We start from the raw sequence: 22,416 nt of genomic DNA, 5'->3' as shown, positions 1-22,416 counted from the left end.
AGTTCAGCAATGCAGATCACCTTTAACTAAGTAGCAGAAATGACAGTGCCTGCTTCCAAAAACCAACAACACAAAGACGAGAGCAGGAAACGAAAAGCAGGAGAACCACCTGCAGAGGGGCCCTCTCCGGCTGTGCCAATGGCTCCAGGAGCTGCGGGCAGCATCAGCACGCAGAGCCCAATGGCACGCAGAGCCCAGGGCAGCAGCACACGCAGCGCTCACCGCTCGCAGTGCGGCTGGCGCAGGCACGCGGCCCCGCGTTCTCCACATTCAGAAGTTGCATTCATGTGGAAAGCTGGTGCCCCACAGCAAACAGCAAAGAGAGGGGCCTGCAGAATGGGCTGATACATTCGCTTCTGCTTTCATCTATTCTGGTAACAATAACAGGGAACCCAGCACAGCCGCTGCCTCCCATTGCCCCACACAGCTTCTCCTGCGGACCGCTCCAGGGACTTCACAACCACCACTGCTGTAAAAACCAGGTTAATACAAGTGTGCCCTCCTGTTCTGCAGCGCATCCTGAGGTGCTCGGCACGGTGCCAGACCTTTAACCCAAATGATTCCCTGTGCCCCTGTGAGGAGCATCTTCCATCTCACCAAGCCTGCAGAGCATCAGACAGCAGGCGAGCTCCAAGTCACAACACTCTGCAGTTGGAGCTTCTGCTGCTGGCAGGAAGGCTGTGCTGTCTGCAACCCGATGGGGAGCAGATTTCTGGCGAGGAAAAGGTTAATGCTACTCCAGACGGCGATCTGATAAATGGCTCTGCAGAAAGCAGGTTCTCTCACTTTGAGATATGATGTCACTAACCTTTATTGATCCACAATCAGAGAACTTTGCTTATCTCTCTCCTGTGATATGCTGCCCTCCTGTACTCAACTAGTGTTTAATACACTGCTGGGCATCTTGCACTCTTTACAGCTCACACCACCTCTCCACCAGGGACAGTATTTTACGGCTGTGCCAGCCTGGCCAACCTGTGGGATGAGGCACCATGTGCACAGTGAGCCCCAACCTACTGCAGCCCCAGGGCCAGAAGCACAGCCCTCAGCCAGCAGCCAAAGGAGCACCATGCCCTCAGAAGGTGCTGCTCCTGCCTTTAGCCCTGCACGGCAGCACAGCATTTACCACAGGCCTGCACGCACCAGGCCCAGTGTTCTGTTGCACACACATGAGCAGCTCCTGGAGAATGGCTGAACGGTCAGGTGGCAAAACCTGTAAGTGGAACAATTACATCAGCCATGTGCAGTGATGGGTGGAGAGGAGCCTTGGAGATCCCCACAGCGTGGGGGCATGTACAGCATGTTTCTGCAAGATAACACACAAACGCCTATGAGCTACTGATGCGTGCTTTTGGTTTTTATTATTCCAGGAGAAAAGTCTGCACCTCACTGGGAACGAATCAGTGAAAGCCCCACACAACCAGAGCTGTGCAGGACAGCAAAGGGACCACCGAGCCACCACCACAAGTGCTGGGATACTGGGAACTTCGAGAGGGTGAGCAGAAAGCAAAGAGATGGACCAGAAGAAGACAGAGGTATTTAAATGCAGCAAGGAAGAAGTACATCAGCTGTTCCTACCCACAGCACCCAAACCAAAGCAACACCGCCCACGTTCGCGATGTGGTGCCACCAGCCATCGCCGAATGCAAGAGCTGGCACAGGCGGATGTGAGACGCAGTGAAACGCTCCAAGGTTTGCTCTGAGGGTTACATGAACCTTTCTGTTTCGGTGGGTAATTGCCTGAGTAAAGCTTTAGAAAAGAAGTGACGGATTAATATGTTTTCCAATAAGCTATGACCTATTTTACTCTTTACTCATCAATGCCCCCCCCCAAAAAAACCCCAACCATTTCGTATTGATGCAGAGCAGGTTTCAGGTCAGGAGTTGGGGCATGTGAGGAAACAGTGGCACTGGGACAGAAGGATAGGCAGCTGTGTTCTGAGCAAAAGTATTCCTTTGGTACTGCCAGAGTTCTGCTCTAAGCCTTTATTTTGGGGACTCTATAAATAAACTGCTACACAGACAGGTCAGAAAAGAAGAAAATTAGGAAGAAATATCTACTTTGCACAGTCAAATTACCACAAATTACTGTTCTGATCCAGTCTGGTGATTCTTATAGATTCAGACACGCACTGAACTTTCTTTTTTTAATTAAAGGTCTTTTGAACTACATGCTTCTTAAAATAGTAAATTACAACCTTCTCCAATTCATGAAAATAAACTAGGAATGCTGTCTGAATTACCAACCCGGACAGAAAGCATAGAAATCCCAAACTTAGATTTCCTGCAAGTCAAGGGACATTTGGATTGGGGTTTTGGACTGTGACCCGTTAATACTCCTGCTCAGTCGTTAAGTTCACACACAGAACACCAAACATTTCAGGATTCAAAGCAGCAGCAGCAGCAGCACAGGGGCAGTTGCTGAATCACACTCTGTTACTTCAACAGCTGAAATCAACACAGACCAACCAGAAAAACGCTTTGGCAGACAGTGATCCTTAAAGCAAACCCCAATAAACATAGAGATGCTGTTAATGAATGTTCTCCACCCGGTGCCGCCTCTCCCTGTCAGCCACGCAATATTTACGATAAAAGTCATCCTGGGTAACTCCTCTGCTTCACAGAGAGGTGCAGAAAGGCGTTACCAGCCTTCATGAACAGAAACACACAGAAAAACCAGCTGAATTCCCAGCCAGTTACTGGCTTACAAAGAGCGAGGACTGATCTGCCACCCACAGGTGCTCGCGAAGCGCCTTCCCCAGCCGCGCAGCATGGCACACAGGCAGAAGCTCCTGCGCTCCTGCAGACCAGACGCTGTGCCATGGGGCACGGGTAGCCTGGGCTCCAGTCACAGAAACACATCCCAGGGCCAAGCCAGCCTTGGCACCCTGCACAGCATTGGCTCCCACATGGCCCTCCCTGCACCTCCAGGACAGAAAGCAGTACCTGCTGATGCAGGAGTCTGATGCCCTAAACAGCAGAAAAACCCAGTACCAACCTGCCCCAACCCAGGACACTGCCATCATCAGGGTGAGCAGGATTCAAGTATGTCAAATAACAAAGAACAGTTAGCTGCAACCCTCGAGCATCTTTTAGCTGAGGTTGTTCTCCTCAATACCAAAGATTTTCTTCAGCTTTCCCATTGCTGCTACTCCAGTAATTCACACATCTCTTCAAACCAGGGGAAGCAACCTCGTGCCTAAAAGCCTGGGACTTGTGCTTCACAGCCGCTGCTTGTCTTGTGTTAAGTCACCAGAAATTTAAAGAAAGGATTCAGCCAGTCCAATCGCTCAGATGTTTTCTCCACAGGAAGAGGAAAAAAAAAAAAAAAAAAGAAAAGAAAAAAAAAAAAAGCCTTTGGTGTAAATATATCCCACTGCAGCTCAGCATCTCCCCTCCATTAGGGATAGATCATGAGTCTCAGCAGATCCCTGCCAAAACAGCAGTATTTGGAATAGTTACAATTTTTAATGTACATCCTCTGCGATAACTTCACAACATCAGGAAAACACAATTCAGCACAGCTGGCACAGAGGGGGCCAGCAAAGGAACTTCATTTCTGGAGGACACGACTTTTAAACAGAAGCTGTTCCAAGGGACCGCCTCATCCCCGCCTCACCTACTGGCCCCCATCACCACGCTGCTGGAAAGCGAGAACGTGCCACGAAGCAGGCAGTGCAGGGTGTGCAGAGGGCAAAGCACCGAGCACAAACTGAACAGCACTGCGCCTTCGCACCCTCTCTGCCCTGCACTCCCATAGCGGTGAGCACCTTCCCGTCCTATGGGGATGCTGCGGCAGGAGCAGGGCTCTGCCCCAAAAGGCAGAGCTGCTTCTTTTCTTTATTTAAAAGGTGCTGCTGGAGGTAGAAACACATGAAAGTCGGTGTAGGACAAGGGAAGGAATTATCCCTCCCATTGATTTTCGCTCTGGGGTATTAGAAAGAACACAGCATTTATCTGGAGATTTCTTCCCAAAGCTAACTGCGGACTTTCAAACGTAAATGAGACTTGAAAGGGGCTTATCGGGCGAGCGATCTGCCGCAACCATCATCGCCGAAAGTGGGAGCCCCGGCGGGGAGCTCTGTGATGCCATTGTTCCTCTCCGGACATCTGAAAGCTGCCATTATTGTCCCCGACTTCAAACAGCAGGCAAGAGGCACGGCCGAGGGACAAGGACCGGGCAGGAGCTGCAGGACAGGGAGCTTTCCCACACGCCTTCCCCTCCCGAAACCATCGCTCCCGTCTCCCTGCCCTCGGCGGATCCCCTCGGCTCGCTCCGCCGTCACGGGGACGGGAGGACGCGGGCGGGAAGCCCGGAGGTGGCGACGCCCGGCGCGGGCTCGCCGTGTCCCCGCAGCACCTCTGCGGCTCCGCCCCGGGCACAAAGCGCAGCCCCCCGTGCCGCCGCAGCGCGAGGCCCCGGAGCCGGGCTGCCCCCGGCGGCAGGTAGGTGGGAGCCTGTAATTGGTGAGGCAGCAGATTAGAAATATCGGCAGCCTCTAAGTAAGACTTTAATTTACTGACAGATCAATAGCGCTAGGGTTATATTGGCAAAGTGTCTACAACTCTATTGACTCACGCAATTCCTCTTATCAATTTATCAGAAATCTGGAAGCCAGAAGATATTGTTCGAAGAAAAAAGGCAGCAGGAGTTTGAACACTTAGCATGGGCTGCCCAATCAGGCTCTCAGCGCTAAGCATTTTACAGCAGATGTATCTGCTGCAAAGGAGGCTAATATATGATATGATTAAGAGCTAACTTGCCTCCCCACATGCCACGCAGTCTTTTCAAGCCGCTCCTCACCTCAGACCTTTGCACTGCGCACATCACTATGACACAAGCAGTGCCAGGAGCCCCAGTGGAACGTGGAAAACCGGCACTCTGCATCACAAGCTCCTAATTTCGGACTGGCCGTCCAACCGCAGCCAGGCTGAACTCTGTTTCCCATAAAAGGAGCCTTACGGGACTTCCTCCAGCACTGAGCATCTGCTCACAGGGATTTCAGAAAAATCACTCCTTCCACACTTACATAGAAAACGAGGAGAGGGCAGGTATCTCCTCAAACCTTACTTCCCACCCTCAGGCGAAGAACTCAACACACGGGGCCCATTCCTTTACCCCACAGGCTGCCTCAGCAGGAGCGAGGCTGAGCCAAGGCTGTGAGCCAGGCTGCTCTGCAGGGGAGCAGGGAAGGAGCCGGGGGAAAGACCGCGTAACTCCTCCATCTGCTGAGCACTTCTGCAATCCCCGGACATCTTGTGCAGCCACCACTGCAAGGCAGGGCACAAACCTGTCCCTGCCTCCAAAGCACTGTGCTGCACCGCCCTCAGAAACCAACCCAAATGAACCCCCGAGCTCTGCCACCAGGAGAGCAGTGTGTCCCAGCCCACCACCTGCCGAGGGCACGCAGGGGCACTCCCTGCAGCAGGGTCACACAGCCAGCCCTGCAGGGCAGCCCAGCTCCTGGCAAGTTACAGACCGGGTGTTTAGCATCAAAACGAGCCCCTGGTGGCCTCCTTCATTCCATTCACAGACACACTTGGTCTTTAACCAGGGCAACCTGATGCCAGGAGGAGAGCAGCAAAACTGTCTGCATTTGCTCAGTGTTACCATGAACAAACTCGGGCACTAGGCACTGCTCCGGGCCCTGTGCACAGCTCACTGCTGTCCCGTGCCCTAACAACAGTGCCTGCCGCTGGGGTAGGCCAGGCCACCATGGAAACACGAGTCTCCTCTTGGCCACGTCCAGCCATGCCACAGCACATCTGTGAACACGGAGGAAGGATGGAGGCTGTCCTCACAAGCCCACAGGCCTCAGCACTGTGGAGCAACCATTCTCCAGGGGGATGCCCAGGTCCTGCTGCCAGGGCCCACGCGGAGGGCAGGGAGTCCCCCAGCCCCGGCCAACTGCCGACCCCGTCACGACCCCTGCTGCGCCCACACTGCACCCGCGCAGGACAGTGCCTCGGCCGCATCCTCCATCATCATGGAGAGAGCGAAACACAGGTGGAGCTGCCCCAGAAAGCTCACAGAGCAGGTCCTGGGACGTGGCCTGCAGCTTCTGCCCGTGCAAGGGCTGGATGCATCCTGCAAGAGACCAGTTCAGCTGTAAATAAAGTCTCAACTTGATTGGAGACTGTCCCAATTGCTTAACAGCCCGCCTCTATTTAAATGCAGATTTGAACTTTTCACCCAGGGTCAGACAGATGGAGCCCGGCCTGGCCCCAGCAGGGTCCAGGCGCCAGGCCCGCTCTGCCACCGCGGGCAGCCGGACCCCCGCCGCAAGGTGCAGCGGGGCCTGGGTCGCCACCGGCTCTATGGCAAACCCCATCCGGAGGGCAATGGCGACTCGGCCAGGCTGCCTCAATGGAGCGTGGTCAGCGCTCAGCAGAAAGCAGAGCTGAGGCAAACCCCTCAGGAGCAGAAATGGGACCGTCAATGCAGGCCCCACAGCCACAGTTCAGCCAGAATATCGCAACCCACAGCATCACTCAGAGCTTCTGCCTCCAGCTCTGTGACGGGTGAGGCTGCCCGGCACACTGTACCGGCACAGGCTGCTGCCAGCCCCACCTCACCGTGCTGCTACCTGCCAGCACACCCCACCCTCACACCGACCAGGATGCAAAGAAATGAAACCCATGGAAATGCCAACCAGCGGGAGAAGAGCAGGGTAATGTCAGTGTGTTCTGAAAGTACACACATGCACCATTCACTACAGATGATGAGTAATAAAACTCCGATTTGTACTTTCCAGGGAAAACACCTCTGAGCTGGACTGCAGGATGAGCTCCAGTGCTGCAGAGCCGTTCCCAAGAAGACCTCCACTAAGCTGCTGCTCTCCTTACTCCTGACACAAAGCTCTTCCACGCAGGCCATCTGAGCACCAAAGCTGGCAGATGGTAGGACACAGACATGGCCGTGCAGCCCAGTGAGCACCAGGATTGCTCAACTCCTCTTGTTAAGCTCACAACTCATGGGTGCTGTCTTAGCTTTCACCCAGTGCACACCTCTTCTGTCCTCTGCTCTCACCCAGCCAACCAGAGGCAGGCGGCCACCAGACCTGCCCAAGGACACAGCAAAGCCACCAGTACAGCACAAAACCAAGCACTGCCCTGCATTCCCTTAGCCATGTCAGCAGGGTTTACCCCATTCTGGAGTGGACACCAGTGCTACCTGTGCTCCTCTAGGAAGAGAGCATACTGCACAGAAAAGGCAAGGAAGAGGAATAGGGAGAAAGCCTCCACGAGTGCTGCTATGAAAACAAGCAGTGACTTGCCACAGTGGATGAGCTTTAAAAAACCACCCGTGACAAGTGTGGTAAGAGAGCTTCGTACACCAGGAATAACTGCCTCTCCTAGAGCTGTAATCATCGAGATTGCTATGAGAAACTCACTTATCTCCCTCTGGATTAATCAAAACCATGTTATTCAGCACGGCATCAGGACAGGTCTACAATTCCACATCCCTTTATCTTGCAGGATATGAAGTGGAAAGGTAAAAGTTAGGGCAGGGGAAAACCATCTCTTGGGTCTAGAATCCAACCAATGATAAACCTCTGGGTGTAAGAAGAGGTGCTTCAATGTAGAAAGACATTGGAACAGAAAGCCAAGGTAAAATACACTACCAACCCCTCTTTATTTGGTAGTCATAAAGGTGATGGCGCAAATAGTTAGTAACAAGGGCTTTAGTCTCTACTGAAAGTCCCTTGAGCAGCAATCCACCGCTTTCAGCAGCTTTCCTGTAAGGCCTGGAGCACCATGCCCACTTAAGTACATTTTTCTCTTGTTGCTGCACAACTTACTTCACTGCACCATGAATTCACTCTTCTACAATCCCACTGACTCAGTTTGGTATGAAGGTGGCTTGGCCTCAAGGCAGGAAGGAGGAAGGGGCAGCCCCGTGCTCCTCATGGGAGCTCTGAGACGCAGCTCAACCGCCACCTCTGGCCCTGAGCACGGCAAGCAGCTCAACTGCACACGACTCAGCCCCAGCAGAAGCAAACACCTGCACAGACCCCAAGAAGTGGGACGGAACGCAAGATTAAAAGGAGCAAAATCCTCAGGTCCAAGCTAGTACACAGACGCACTGTTCCCAAGAAGAGGAAGTGCCTGCCTTCCCCTCCCCAAAAGCAAAATTCAAACTCCAAGCTGATGTCAAAGGCCATCAAACTCCACTCCATCCTTGTCATGCCCAGGTCACCAGAGAGTCTCTGGAGCCTCTTGTCTGGGGACAGCCATTCATCCCCTTGCAGCTAACACTCCCCACTTCGACATTAGAAAGCAAACATCACTTGTCCAGGACAGGAGCTTGGGTCGGTTTTCCTCACCTGCAAAATTGCAACAGTCTGAGCCTGGTAGCAAAGCACTCACAGCACACTGCCAGCACATCGCAGCCAGCCATGGGGAGCAGCCCGCGGGGCCAGGCCTGGGCTCCCTGCACCAGAACAGGACCAGTGGCACAGCGTGGCATGGCGCAGCACAGCACGGCATGGAGCACACACAGCTCCAGGCATCGCCTGCGCAGCAGGGACAGGCCCAGCGCCTGCATGCAGGCAGTGCTGCTGCGGGGGGGGGTGGGCAGGTCAGATGCCTGAATTGGGGAGAATAGAGACCTTTTGCTAAAGCTCCAGGAAGCAATGGGAAAAAACGCTAATTAACTCAGCAGCAAGTTGTTAGTATTTGCATATAAATGCCGCCACAAATCATTATAAACAAGCTAGGACAAGCTGGGTCCATTAGCATACACAAATCCAGCCCGGCCCGGGTGGGTGGGTCGAATGGAGGCCTGCTGCCAACTTCCAGGAGGGCAGCGGACAGCAGCTTTATCTCTGCCAGCACTCCCCTTACCGGCATCAACAGAAGCCACAGGGATAAGTTCTCTGCCCTTATTAAAAAAAAACAAAACAAAACACAACCACATGCACAAAAACACAGAGCAGAACAATAAAGGAATAGGATAAATTCTTAGGCCTCACTTAACAGCAACGCAACAGCTGGAAGAGAAGTCCAAAGGTGGTGAAGTCCCTGCAGCATCTGTGCTCCCCAGAGGGCAGCTGTGCTCCATGCAGTGTCAGAGCAGTGCTGTAGGGACGGCTGCTGCCCGCAGTCCAGCTGTGCACCGGGCCCAGGCAGGCTGACACCAAGCAGCGAGGGAACCTGGTGGTTTGGTAGTCTGAGACTGTGAGACACTGTGCACTGCAAAGTTCTTCCTCCAGTGGGATGAAGGAGGTGACACAAGCTGTAGGGAATGCATCCCACAACTGGCACACCAAAAGAAGGTGCCCCAAAGCCAAAAAAGTAACAGCCCAAGCAGGACAAACCCCAGAAATGTTATTACAGCTTCACAAGTTCACTCCTCAGCATCAGAGTAGTTTGCTTTATCACACTGTGTTTCATCGGAGCTGGCCTCCCTGCTCTCCGTGCCCAATGGGCTGTTACACAGAGAAAAGGGACAGGCGTTACAAGGAATGGACTACTTTTCCTCCCACAAAAAGCCAAAATCTGCAGTTTCACTGTCGTGGGATTCTGCTGTTTTTTTTCCCTCTCCAACTGGCATCTCAGGATTTAAAAGAAAACTCGAGCAATTACCAGTTTACATTGAGGCTTAAGTAAAAAAAATCCACTGTATAATTTTAAACAGGAAACTCTTCCTGGCACGATCCCAAGATCCCTTCCACAGTGACTTTTATGAAACACAAGTTTCTCGTCCCCAGCTCCAAGCGCTGCTGGCTCCAGCAGAGCTCAGGCACAGCCCTGGCTGCCGGCTGTCCTGGGACTGCCCCCACCAGAAGCACGGAGCCCCTTCACAAATGGAAAGCATCCATTAAGCCATGCCTAGGCAGGTGTTTTCAAAACAGTGTTTAGAAATTCATTACCTCTTATCTGCAGTCAATGAGCATGCCTGGCTTCTTAGAGAGGCTGCAGCATGACACATCTAAACGGGAGCCAAGTTTGAACAATCAAGTAAGATAGAAAGGACGGGCTTCTCCACCACAACAGATAATGCATACCTAAATGGTTTTATAAGAGTATTAAAGTTGAAATATTCTAAACTAGATTTCTTTTTCACCTAAGCACAAAGAAATCACAAAAGCTGCTAAGAGCATCTCCTAGTCTCATGTCCTTCACCACCTGATTTAGAAGCTATCCTCCTTCAGGCTCTTGAGTGTGTTTGCAGGTGTAATGAGTTTTATTTATCTGGGCTGGGAAGTCAGTTGTTAAGCTCACATTTTCACTCTGGGGTATGAAGTTTTTCTTCACTAATGACTTTGTACAGAACAAACCACTAAGAAATCTTCAATCTCTAGTAACAATCAGAATCTGATGGCTTTATACAGGAATTGCTCTTTAACGACCAGGAAAATGGGCAGCTATACAAAGACATCCATTACTGTTGGAGGACAAAGCTGAAGTGATGGGAAACTGAGCTGAACGTTGTACAGATGTAGCTAAATCACTATAGCAACTGATGGAGGCAAATTAGTGTAACACCCTACACGGACAATCAAGTCTCAGCCCGGGAAGGACGCGACAAAGCACTGCACACAACAAGCAGGGCCACACGATGGGGATGCACCAGTTTATTCCCACTTGAAATATTTCAACAAACCCAGCAAAATTTTCTCACTTGGCGAGTCTTGAGTCAGTAAGAGTAGCTCTTGGCTACTATCGGCAGCAGGAAGGCAGCAGGATCCTGCACAGGCAGCATCCAATGCAGTCGTGAGTGCTAGGTCAGAACCCAGCGCAGCCACACAGCACCACAGTTGGAACCCAACGCAGCCGCGTGGCACCACTACTGCGGGTGGACGGCTCCAGCGAGCTCCCTGCCAGCCTTTGGCATTCAGGTGTGTGTGCAGACTGAGCCAGCATCTTGCTGCACAGCCTCAACATGCTTGACTTACAAAGACAATAAGAATACTATGCCAGCACAGCTGACATCCAGAAGCAACATCCAGCTCCAACACAACCTGCCAGGGAGAAGAGCATGACACGCGCACAGGCAGCCCTCAGCCTTCACCGGCAGCTGTGCATCTTCCCATCTCCCCTTCACTACAGACAATGAAACTCCAGAGCATTATAGCATTAGTAGAAATGTGAAGGACTGCTTCTAAATACTATCTTAAATTGCTTAAATACTAACAAAATCGGTTTTGAAACCTGCAGCAAGAATTCTGTTTTGTAACTGCACGAAACGCTAAACAGAAAAACGAAGGGTTTAAAATTGAATGGGACTACTGGGGTTCTAAATAAGACTAAGCACACAGAATCATAAAATAACCTGGGTTGAAAAGAACCACAACGATCATCTAATTTCAACCCCCTGCTGCATGCAGGGTCGCCAACCAGCAGCCCAGGCTGCCCAGAGCCACATCCAGCCTGGCCTTGAAAGCCTCCAGGGATGGGGCATCCACAGCCTCCTTGGGCAACCTGTTCCAGTGCCTCACCACCCTCTGGGGGAAAAACTTCCTCCTCATATCTAACCTAAACCTCCCCTGTGTCAGTCTAAAACCATTCCCTTTTGTCCTATCACCATCCACCCTTGTGAACAGCCATTAAGCATCTCTAAGTCAGTCTGGCTGCAGAGGAAGAGGACATGGAGATAGGCAGGGCAGGCATGGCCTGGACAACAGGCAGAGGCTCCTTCGCAGCGATGCTGACCACAGCTACTGTAGAGAGCCGGAGGGAAGCCAAGGTTTTGGTTGTTTATTTATTGTAGGGACAAAACTAGAAGTGACCCAGGCTAAGCAGCTGCTCAGCCGTGCCTGCCTCTGGCAGGGAGAGGCAGCAGCAGGCAGCAGATGGGCACCAAACCTGCAGTAGAAAGCAGCACAGCAGCGGACTGCACAGGTGCAGGAATAGCCCAGCTCAGCCTGCTGCTGCACGCAGCTCCGGAGGGAAAGCTGCAGGAGAAACTCGTGATCAGAGGCAGGAAACCCCACACAGCTGAGTGTGGAAGAACTGCCACTGCAGATTTCAGCAGTTTCAGTCTGCAGCCACAAACCAAGCTGCCTTTTCTTTTTTTCCCCTCCTTTGGCAAAGTTTTTCTAACCCAGGTCCCTTCCCTAAACTACTTCCCCATGCCTCTGCATCAAAGACCTATGCCAGCAAAAAGAAAAAGAAAGCATCCAAAGCAAGGCTGCTCTGAACAGCAACTGGCTTCAAGCACACGCAATCACGGCCTTTGTAACACCACCTGCTTCTGACTGCTCTCAGTCCTGTGCACAACAAGGCATCACTAAGCTCTGCATGAGATCCACTTGCCAAGTCTCTGTGTACAGCAGTAAATGACAAATTCACGCACACAAATGCCACTTGGGTTTCTCACCATGGCATAAACCTGCAGGTGGACGTTCTTATTTTGGTTTGGAATCAAGAAGCTTTGGTACAGTCTACAACTGCTTCCAATTCAATTAAGCCAAACTAAAATAAACAATTCCTGAACTGAAAATAATGTCCACAGGGCATTCTAATGTGTAAGTAAGTCCTTTGAAAAAATAATAATAAATCAATGCAAACTTCTCTAAGTAGGAAGGTTTGCTGGTAAGAAGAGCATATTTGTAACGAAAATCTTTGAAACAGTCAGAATTAGAAACCCAGCATGGCTTTTACAAGACACTTCTCAGAGCTGAACTGTATTGTTTACTTAAGACAGTTAAAAGGATATCATCAGCGTGAAATGAAGTCAACTTCAAAGTCACACAGTTTCAAGTCCTAAACATGCCACAGCAATCTCATTTTAAGAAAACACATGCTCTATTTTTGTTAAAAGCGTTTTTCTTCCTCTGCTGTGCAAGAGGCTCATACGAAGAAGACGGAACCTTAAAACAAAACAAAAAACCTTTTACAGTCAACACAATGAAAACATTGAAAGTATAAAATCTGTCCCTTCCATTGCAGGATCCAAAGCAGCCACTTCCACCAAGAGGCCCCATTTGAGTATTCTCTGCTCCCCCTGTGAAGGACCCGTCCCACCACACTCCCAGTCCTCTTTGTTGGCCAGGAGACACGAGCAGCCAGCTGCCTGGCACCCTGTGTTCCACCCATCGTGCCTCTGCCCACTGCTGCCATGCCCTCCATCTCCTGGGCCCGCTGCTGGGGAGCTTCCCCAGGGCTACGCAGCCACCAAACCCATGCAGAGCCTACTGCTTGCTCTGGGGCCCCAAATCCAATGCTGGCAGCCCCCTGCAGAAGCCAGGAAAACCAGAGCCCAAAGCCAAAGGCAGAGAACAAATCCCACAGTGGAGTGTTACTCCCAAGCACCTCAGCCAGTTCCTTCTCATCTGGGTGGTACGTCCCACATGGCCAGGTCTGCACAGCCTGCTCACTGCACTCTGCAGAACAGCTCCCTCTGCACAGCACGAGGCAGCCCTGCTCATGCCCTCTGTCTTCTGCAAAGCACCACGTGCTTGGGTGTTCCTTCCCCAGCCTCAGCCACTCAGTGCTGTGCGACCACGCTATCCCTCCCCTGGCACATCAGAAGAGGCCTGAATGCACTTCTGACAGAGAGTGAATACAGCAGATGGCCTATCAGTGCTGAAAGCCAGCAACAGAGAAACCACAGAATCCACAAACTCTACAGGACAGCCATGGCTTCTCGCAGAACCTCATCAAACACATCTCACTGGTCACCACGTCCCACCCAGCAGCACAACAGGGCTGTGACAGAGATGGCCAAAGGAACAGCAGTGACCTCACACCTGCGAAAAGCAGCCAGACCGCACTCTGTGGGACAGGAGATCCCAGCTGCAGGCAGCATACACCCCTGCTGAGATGCAAAGCAATGTTACACAGAGATGCACTGGGGAGCAAGCGGCTGCTCAGGGCTCTCCCAGTGGCACCGCCAACAGCACCAGGACCCCACAGGAGCTTCGGGCACAGCCAGGAGCTCCGGAGGAACACCGAGTCCTGACCCTGTGAGGCTGAGCCTTCCTCTGCAGTGAAGGGAGCACTTCCCTGGGCACCTTCACAATTTGGCTCTGTTGCTTAAACATCTGCAGTCTCAGGTGGAAGCACAGCAGGCCTACCGTGAAGGGCGCTTTTCATGCAGGGCTGTGCTGGAAGCAGACCCATCTGGTGAAATGCCAGGATCCCGTGCAAACCTCCAGGAAGGGGATGCAGGGAGGAGGCTGGTCAGAACGTGGCAGCCAAGGAGAAACCTCTTCAGACAGTCACTGCTGTTGGCCAAGCAACCATAGTGGGGATGGGCAACAGGGGGCGAGGCACTGGGATCCTCTCTGGGGCCAGGCCCGCACCACTGGCACACAGCATGCATTCAAGCAGGGGTACAGCGCCTGGCAGCGGAACAGGGACTGGTATGGCTGCCAATGAGCCCGTCCTGAGGAGCAGGAAGGGGCGCAGCGGTGCACCTGCTGTGTCTGCACGTGGCTCTGTTGAGGCTCAGACCTCCAGAGCAAGAAGCCAACATGGGCAGGCGCTGTCACCAGCACAACGCATAGCCCTCCTCCTCCAAAGCGCCCAGAGAAAATCCCCCAGCACATGCACAGCACTGGGAAAACAAGTGGGTCTGCAGCACGAGTTGATTCTCCTGTGCCCGGAAGAGGAAGGCCTGCCTTCTCTGCGGTCTGCTGTGGAGCAGTGCAGCTCCAGGCAGGAGGATATTTACATACCCCCCCGGAAGCAGTGGGAGCAACGCATAACAGCTTGTGAACTGTCTGGAGGAAAAGAAAAAAAAAATAAGAGAAAGAAACAAAGAACAACTGCAAGAATGCAATGATGCTTTGGGAATTTAAGACACACCATGATTTTTCATAATAAACCTCCACTTACAGTCTCTGCATGTGAACTGAGAATTATCCCACCGCACACTCCAACTGAGGCAAACATTTGGTGCTGTGCCCAAAGTCAGCGTCAGCCCTAACACGGATCCCTTGACTTCCAAACAAGCTCACAGTGTTAAGCTGCTTCCAACTGTCAGTACGGAGATGAAAAACAGCATAAAGAAAGGAATTCGGGGAGGAAGTATGCAAAACTAAGAGAAATAGAATTAATGGGAAAACACAAAAGAGGAGAAATTTGTGTCCAGACATCTGCAGGAGCTCTCGAGAAGGGAACGCCACAATGCTACAGGCCTGTATCCCCAGGGGAAGGCTGGGATTCCCGTTCCTTGGTGCCGATGGTGCAAGAGCTGACTGTGGCACCCCGCGGGAGCTGCAGGTCTGTGGGGCTCCTTTCTTTGAGCACAGCAGGGCCTGAGCGCAGCCGAGTGCCCCCAGGGAGTGCAGGTCCCTGGCCCTGCCCCAGCATTGCCCAACAGCACGGGCACCGCAGCTCCCAGGGGCACAGCCGCTGCTCCTGCTGCCGCCTGCTCCTAATGGCTTTATGTAAATTGCACCCAGCTCCTGCAATTTGCTGCGCGCATTGCGCTGGGGGGGCTGGGGAGCGCTTGGCGTTCGGCATCAACAAAGCAGAAGGTTAATTTGAAACTCGCAGCCTCGCTGCCGCATGCTGGGCTCTCCCTCGCCCTCCCTCCCGCTCTCCTTTCTGTGCAAAGCCTGACATCTACAGTTCTGTCTGGCACAGTCAGGGGCTGCTCGGCACAGCGCACGCGGGGACGCGGGCACAGCAGGGCAGGCGCATGGTGACCCTGGAGCCCAGGCCCTGCTGCTGGGGGCGCTGAGGACGGCAGCTGTCACACATCGGCCCAGCACACCTTGCACAGTCGCTACTGCCATCACACGCTGCCAGAGAACACCCAAAGAGAACACCCACGTCACACCACACAGCAGCAGCGCGCAGGAACTCACTGCACCTAGGGCAGCCTCTCTGTGCTGCTCTGTTCACATCCCAGGGGCTGTGCATAGCACTCTGCAACATAAGGTACAGGTGAGACGAGCTGTTGTGAGTGTGCAGTCTGAACCACCCACAGAAATGGTTCTATAACACCAAGGAGCTGGGCTGCCAGCATTGCCCTCTCACTGCTCTGAGCTGAACCCAGCACGGCCAACAGCATCCCAGGAAACCAGCAACAAGATGCACGTGGCACAGCTCGCATCCCAACGACGTGCAGCTGACCTAAAACCTAAGCTCTCACCCCAAACAACACACATCTGACCTCAGCTCTCTCCCTAACATTAACCTAACCACAACGCTCATCCCAAAGAGACGCACCAAGCTCTCTCCTCCATCAGGTGCACCTGGCTGCACTTGCACTCCCACTCCTCTCCTGCTTTGCCAGGAAGGCCAGACCCAGACCAGAAGCCATCTCCAGCCAGTTGGGACCCAGCCTGTCTTCGTGAGCAGTATGAGATGCACGCTTCGAATTCTCCACCAAGCACCATGGTTTGCAGGAGGCTGTTGGTGGTGCCATGGAGAGAGGAAGGTTAAGGCTGCTGCCATCCAGCCAGGCCAGCTGCCATCTTGGAGCCAGTCAAGCGGGGCTGCAGGGCCCAAGGTGCTGCAGGCCACACAGGTCAGCTTCTCCGGCATCAGAGCAAGAGCCAACCTCTTACTGCAGGATGCTGCCTCCATTGGTGCTCTTTCATCACCTACATCAGAGGACCCAGCACAGCTCAGCGTAGACGGATTTATGACCCAAAGCCAGGAGACCATGGGGCTCATCTTCCCACTCCCCAGAAGCATGAGCTGTGCAATTCAGAGCACAACAAAATGTTTTTTTCCCCAGAAAACAAAAATTACAGCTGCTCCGCTTTGGCTTTTATTTTCAAGAGGCACGTTTGACACTTGTGACATAATGAAACTGCAATCGACAGCCGACCACCTCCCTTCTTCGCCACAGCAAAGCCAAGGACGAAGCAAGGCTGTCTGCAGCCATCTGGACAGAACCAACTTTTTTTTAGCAATACTGACACTCTGCCCCTGAGGACATGCAGAGCTCACACCTGGTGCAGCCATGGCCACTCACCGGCCCCGCCATCAGCAGCGGTTGCTGTGGTGATGGACGGTTGCCGCCTGCCTGGCCCAGCGATGTGCCCGGTGCTGCTCACAGCCAGGCCCAGTGCAGCACAGCACAGGAGCGTGAGGTGTCTGCGGGCGGTGGGAGCACACCCAGCAAGGAGCCCGCTGCCAGGGAAGCCCTCGTCCACTTTCAGTTTTATAAAAGAAAATGCAACAACCGCCTGGGATGTATTTGTTTCTCCAATCCCTGCCTACATAAGAGCCCACCTCAGGAGCAGCCTGACGCGTTGAGTCGTGGAGCAGACAAAGCAGGAGGCGGGCCGGGCAGCTGTTCCTGCCCTCACCTCACCCCCAGCATGAGGCAGATATATTTAGGTACACCACAGCCTGCGGTGCGCAGCCCCCTCGGGCACAGGGCAGAATGCACATTTTCCAGACGACAGACCGCAGCTCCGCCAGCGCCGCGCACAGCTCCGCACCCAGGCCTGCGCACAGCTGTCCCGCTTCCCGTTCACCACCCGACAGCGCGGCCGCCACACGCAGGCCTGGGCTGAGCTCAGGGCAGGGCCCCGGGGCACCGAGCCGCAGGGAACAAAGCGCAGTGCAAGGAGCAGCCCGTGGCCTGGCTGCGTGCAGCCCCGTGGCACAGCCACGGCACGGGCACGTGGGAGCCCGTGAGGCGCTGCTCTTGCCTAGCCCTTCCCAAGCGTGCCCGCAGCTCCTGTGCAGAAATCCTGTGGCTCCAAGCAGCGCTCCTGGCCCAGCGCCGGCCAAAGGGCCGAGCGGCTCTCCTGCAGCACTGAGCCTGGCACCAGCAGAGTGCGAATTGCAGCACGGCCATGCCGGAGGAAAGTCCGTGCAGAAGCCTGCTGTTCGATTCTCAGCTCCTCCGTGCAACACCGGTATTATTACCGTCACCGCTGTCGTTCTGGAAACCGGAATAAAGTGAGACCAGGCCGACCTGCACGGCCATACGCCCATCACTTAGGTCACCGGTCCTTGCGAGGCCACCCACAGCTCCATAGCACGGCCGCGTCCCATTCCACAGCTGCGGGCCGGTGCTGCTGGTGGGTGCCACGACACCCCAGTGCCGCTGCTCGGAGAGAGGGGAACCGCAGCGCAGCAGCATCCTGAGCGCGCTGCTTTCCCTCTGCCTTTTGTTTGCTTTTGTCAGCCGAAGGCCGCCTACAGAGCAGGACGGGGTTGGGGCAGCCCGGGGCGGCAGCACGCTACACTCGCCCCGCGGGAGCCGGCCCAGCCCTGCCCGCCGCACTCCCCGCCGAGGCGGCCCCGCACTGTTCTGCACCCCGCGGGCGGCGGCGGCCCTGGCAGCGCAGGTGTCGGCCCCGAGCGGCTCCCCAGGACGCGGCTGCTCCCCGCGCGGAGCGTTTGCGGCGCTCCTCGTGAGGCCGTGCGGGCTGCGCCGCGCCGTAATGCCCCGCGACTGTAAATCTATAACCGCTGCAATGATTTAGTGATTAAAAACATGATAACATATTGTGTAACTGCAAACCACAGAACCCCTGCCAACTCTCCTCCGAGATACAGGAACAAAAATACTGAAAATGCGTTGCTCGCAGCGGTCTTCCCAAACTCAACTGGAAGATTTTAATAATAATAACAACAATGAAAAAAGAAACCCCGACACCCTGACAGCAGAACGGGGCTGTGCACCGCGCGAGGCTAAAAAATAAAATTAAAGGCAGAGTTTTAAATAAGGGTTCTGGCTGTAACAAATTGCGATCTCGACGTGCCTCTCTTTTCTCTTTTTAAGTTTGTCGTAACTGGAATAACTGGTCCTGTGTGATGTCTTGCATATTCAAAGTGCTTTGTAATAGGATACGGAGACCAAACCTTATTTGCCTAAACTCAATGGGTTTATTTTTTCCCCTCTTCCCCCCCCCCCCCCAATTTCTTTTTTCTTTTATTTTTCCCTTCCCCCCTCTCCCCTAAAAGGCAGGGAGGGAAGGGGGGGAGGCAAAGGGAGAGCTGTAAGGGGTGAGGAAAATACCTGGGAGCGGGGCTGCGGCGGAGCACGGCTTGGAGAGCCCAGAACTGTCCATGGATCGCTAAAGGCGGCGGTGGGAGCTCTGCCCTTTGCGCGGCCGCCGTGACCCTGCTCCGTCCCGCGCTTCCCGGCGTAGATCCCCGCAGCTCCGCGCGGAGCCGAACTCGCCGTGACCCCGTGGAACTGCGGGCCGCTCCGCTCCGTTCCGCTGCGCGCGGGGCCACGGGAGTGCGGCGCTACGGCGCCCGGAGCGCCCCGAGCAGCGCGGGTCGGGCACGGCCCCGGGGCGCAAGGCAAGGCGTGGGGGGGGTGGGGGTGGAACAATTGCAAAAAAATTAAAACAAAAAACAACAGAACAACCCCAAGTGATAAATAATTCACGCTTCCCAAAGCCGTGTGTGCGTGCACACGCACGGCGGCCCCGACCCGCGGACGGGCGGCGCTCCGGGCTCGGGGACGGCGCCGGGGCTGCGCGGAGCGGCGGTGCGGAGCGGTCCCTGCGAAGGAGCGTTCGCAAATATTTAGATAAGCGCCGTGCCGTTCGGCATTAAGTAATTAAGAACTGAAACTGAGCGCGGGGCGATCGGCCTACGGCGGCCGCTGCCCTCACCTCTCCCATCCCCCTCGGCCGCATTCTTTCCCAAACGGAGCGTGCCCGCGGAAAATAAAAATCGCCGCCGCTTTCCTTCGCAGTTCCGTGCCGGCGCACATCCCGGGGCCGGAGCTCGGCGGGCGGCGCGGCCCCGGCACCCGGCTCGGCCCGGAACGATTTTAAGTACTTCTTCGCCCCTTTGTTTTCAGAGCGGGGGCTGCGCGGTGCTGAGCGCCGTTCCCGCGGGCGGCCCCGCGCCGGGGCGGGCTGAGAGCTGCGGGCGGCGGCGCGGCCCCATCGCTGCGGAGCGCGCTCCCCGCGGGCCGCCCGCGCTGCGCGGCCGCGGGCCGGGCCCTCCGCCCGCCGCCCATCGATTATGCAGATGGCGCGGGTCGATGCCCGCCGCCGGCCCTCCGCTCCGCGCCGCTCCGCGCCCCCCGCCCGCCCCGCCGGCGGCGCACAAAGCCGGGCAGCGCCGCTCCGCGCCCCGCGGTAAGGCGGGCGGGGCGGGAGCTCCGCGGGCGCGCAGCGGCCCCCGCGGCGCCGGCACCTGCGCGTCCCCGGCGGCGGCGGCGGCGCGGGGCTCCGGGCCGGAGAGCGGCACAAAGTTTGCCGGGGGATCCGGGGCGGTGGGTGGGAGCGCGAGGGAGGGGGGGCCGGACCAGCCCCATGCAAAGCAGCCCGGGCGCCCCGAGCAGGAGGAGCCCGAGCGGGGGGACAGGGCAGAAAAGTTGCCACTTACGCGGTCGCTGCTCCGGCGGCGGCGGCGCTTTTAATCCCGGGCGGCGGCGCGGGGGCTACAGATCCCATGCAGGCTGCGGCGGCTGCGGCAGGAGCGCGCTCCGCGGAGGGGGCCGGGGCAGCAGCAGCGGGAGCCGGGGGCAGCGGCCGGAGCCGAGCGGGAGCCGCCGCCGCCGCCGCCGCTGCCCAGCAGCAGCATCGTCGTCGGGGAGTTTGCAGCCCCCCGGAGAGAGGGGGCCGCGGGCGGCGGCAGCAGCAGCGGCGGCGGCGGTCGGGTCGGGGCGGAGCGGCGCGGAGCGGAGCGGGCGGCGGGGCTGGCGGTCGCCGGAGCAGGAAGCGCCCGGACTCAGATCTGATGATTGGGAAGAAAAAAAACTCTTTGGATCTTTATTCTGCTAATTAGTTTCCTGCAAAAAATGGCTGATTAGTGCAGTGCGCATGTGCCTCATTACCCAGGCACGACGGGAAGGGCTAATTAGCCACCTTCTGGATCAATAAGATTCAGCCCAGGCGGCGGGGGAGGGAGCGAGCGAGCAGGAGCGGGCGGGGGGAGCGTGGCGGCGGCGGCGCCGCACCGAAACTTGGGGCAGCGGCCGGCCCCCAGCCCGCGGCGGGGGGGCCCCGCGCCGCGCCGGGAGGGGGCTGGCGGCCGCCGGGAGGCTCCGCTCCGCTCCGCACCGCTCCGCGGCCACCTGCCCCCGGCCCCGGGCGGGGCCGCGCCGCCCCGCGCAGGGCAGGGCGAGGACGACCCCCGCCGCTGAAGTTCCCCGGGAGGAGCCGGGAAAGTTGCGGGCGGCGGAGAGAGCACCTCGGGGCGGGCGCCCCGCGCGGCGCGGAGCGGAGCGGCCCCGCGGCATCGCATCCCCGCGGCGCTGGGCGCTGCCCGGCCCGGCCCGTGCAAACTTTGCGGCCGCCTCCGCGCGGGACAGCTGATGGATGCGGGCGCGCCGGGAGCCGGGCTACAGGTTTCACCAGCCAGCGCTGGCAACAGCTTTGTCATTTTCTAAAAATAAGAAGCTAAAAGTTATTGTAGAAGAAGGGGCTTTTTTTGTCCCCTGCACAATATGCCTTTTGTGAGTTTAATGCCATTCTGGGGCTCTCTATAGCCCCGGACAATGGGGAACTCCAGGAGGCGGCTGTGCCTCTGCCTTTTTTCTTTCTTGCTTTCTCTTTCTCCCTCCCCCCCCCCCCCATTTTTCTTTTTTTTTTTTCTTTTTTTTTTTTTTTTTTTAGGCATGGATGCAACATTCCTGCAGTTCCGGCAGAACCTCTGGTTTGATTAAATAAATACTTCTCTGATGTTACGGTAACATTTTTCATGTTGTGTTTGCGTCCATTTGTGATTATTATTTTTCTATTTCGAGCAGCTTTTCCTTCCTAACCCAACCTTGGCAAAAAAATATAGGTGGATGCTGGGAAGGGGGGAATCTCAATTTCAGGAGGTGGACCAGCAAAGAATCTCTGTCCAGGATTCAGGAATATGTTTTCTTCATCCTCCTCTAAGAGACTGTTTGTTTTTTTTTTTTACTGGCAGAAATGCAGCTGAATTAAATCATCTCTTGAAAATCTAAGGAAGCTTTTCAAATGGTTTTTTTTTTTTTTTTTTCGTTTTTTTTTTCTTTTTCTTTTTTTCCCCCCTCTCTTTTAAATAGTAACCCAAATAATTAACTTCCTGGTGTGTTTCATAGCACTGAACAAGGAACGCAGTTGTGGTCAGTTATTCCATTTGAGAGAACCTTAATTTAGATGTATTTTATAGTGAAGGTAATAAGCTGCATGTTTGTTGCTATTTCACTTAAATGTATCAAGCTTTCTGTATTTCTTAGCGTGGCGGTTGTCGCTGGGATTTTGACGCATCCCTTTGGTGGGATGGGGGGGGATAACAGTACAGGAATGGTTCCTAGAAATTGCGGGAGGCTGTGCTGGGTCCTACTGGAACCATCTCATGTTTTGGAGATATTCCCAGTGCTAGGATTGAGATTCAGTGTGTACCACAGTTGTCTGAATATTATAAATGCAGCACTGAGTGTGTACGGTTGAATTGTGCATGCTGTGGGTTCGTTGCTTTGTGAAATGGATGGACCCAGCACAGTGCTGGCTCCAATCTGGCAGCCGCTGCTCCAGATGTGTTTGCCCGGCTCTGTGGGGCAGGAACTTCTCCTTCCAAAAAAAAAAAAAAAAAAAAAAAAAAAAAATCAGC

General features: G+C 55.0%; 1 protein-coding gene across 2 annotated transcripts in view; it reads right to left on the bottom strand.

Moving 5' to 3' along the window:
- The window catches only part of ZFHX3 (zinc finger homeobox 3), a 140,507-nt gene extending 119,113 nt beyond the window's left edge, over positions 1–21,394 (bottom strand). The window contains exons 1-2 of one of the 2 annotated variants that reach the window (XM_085235027.1): positions 19,494–21,394; positions 18,887–19,380 (exon numbers count right to left, since the gene is read on the bottom strand). The gene's annotated coding sequence lies outside the window, so the exon portion shown is untranslated. The remainder of the gene's footprint in view (positions 1–18,886; positions 19,381–19,493) is intronic. The other variant, XM_085235026.1, reaches the window with a different exon arrangement.
- Positions 21,395–22,416: the final 1,022 nt, after the last annotated feature.

Source organism: Meleagris gallopavo, chromosome 13 (genome assembly GCF_905368555.1).
Source record: "Meleagris gallopavo chromosome 13, MGAL_WU_HG_1.1, whole genome shotgun sequence".
NCBI classification, from domain to species: domain Eukaryota; kingdom Metazoa; phylum Chordata; class Aves; order Galliformes; family Phasianidae; genus Meleagris; species Meleagris gallopavo.
The sequence above is the reverse complement of the archived record's forward strand: the minus strand, read 5'-3'. Positions and strand labels throughout refer to the sequence as shown.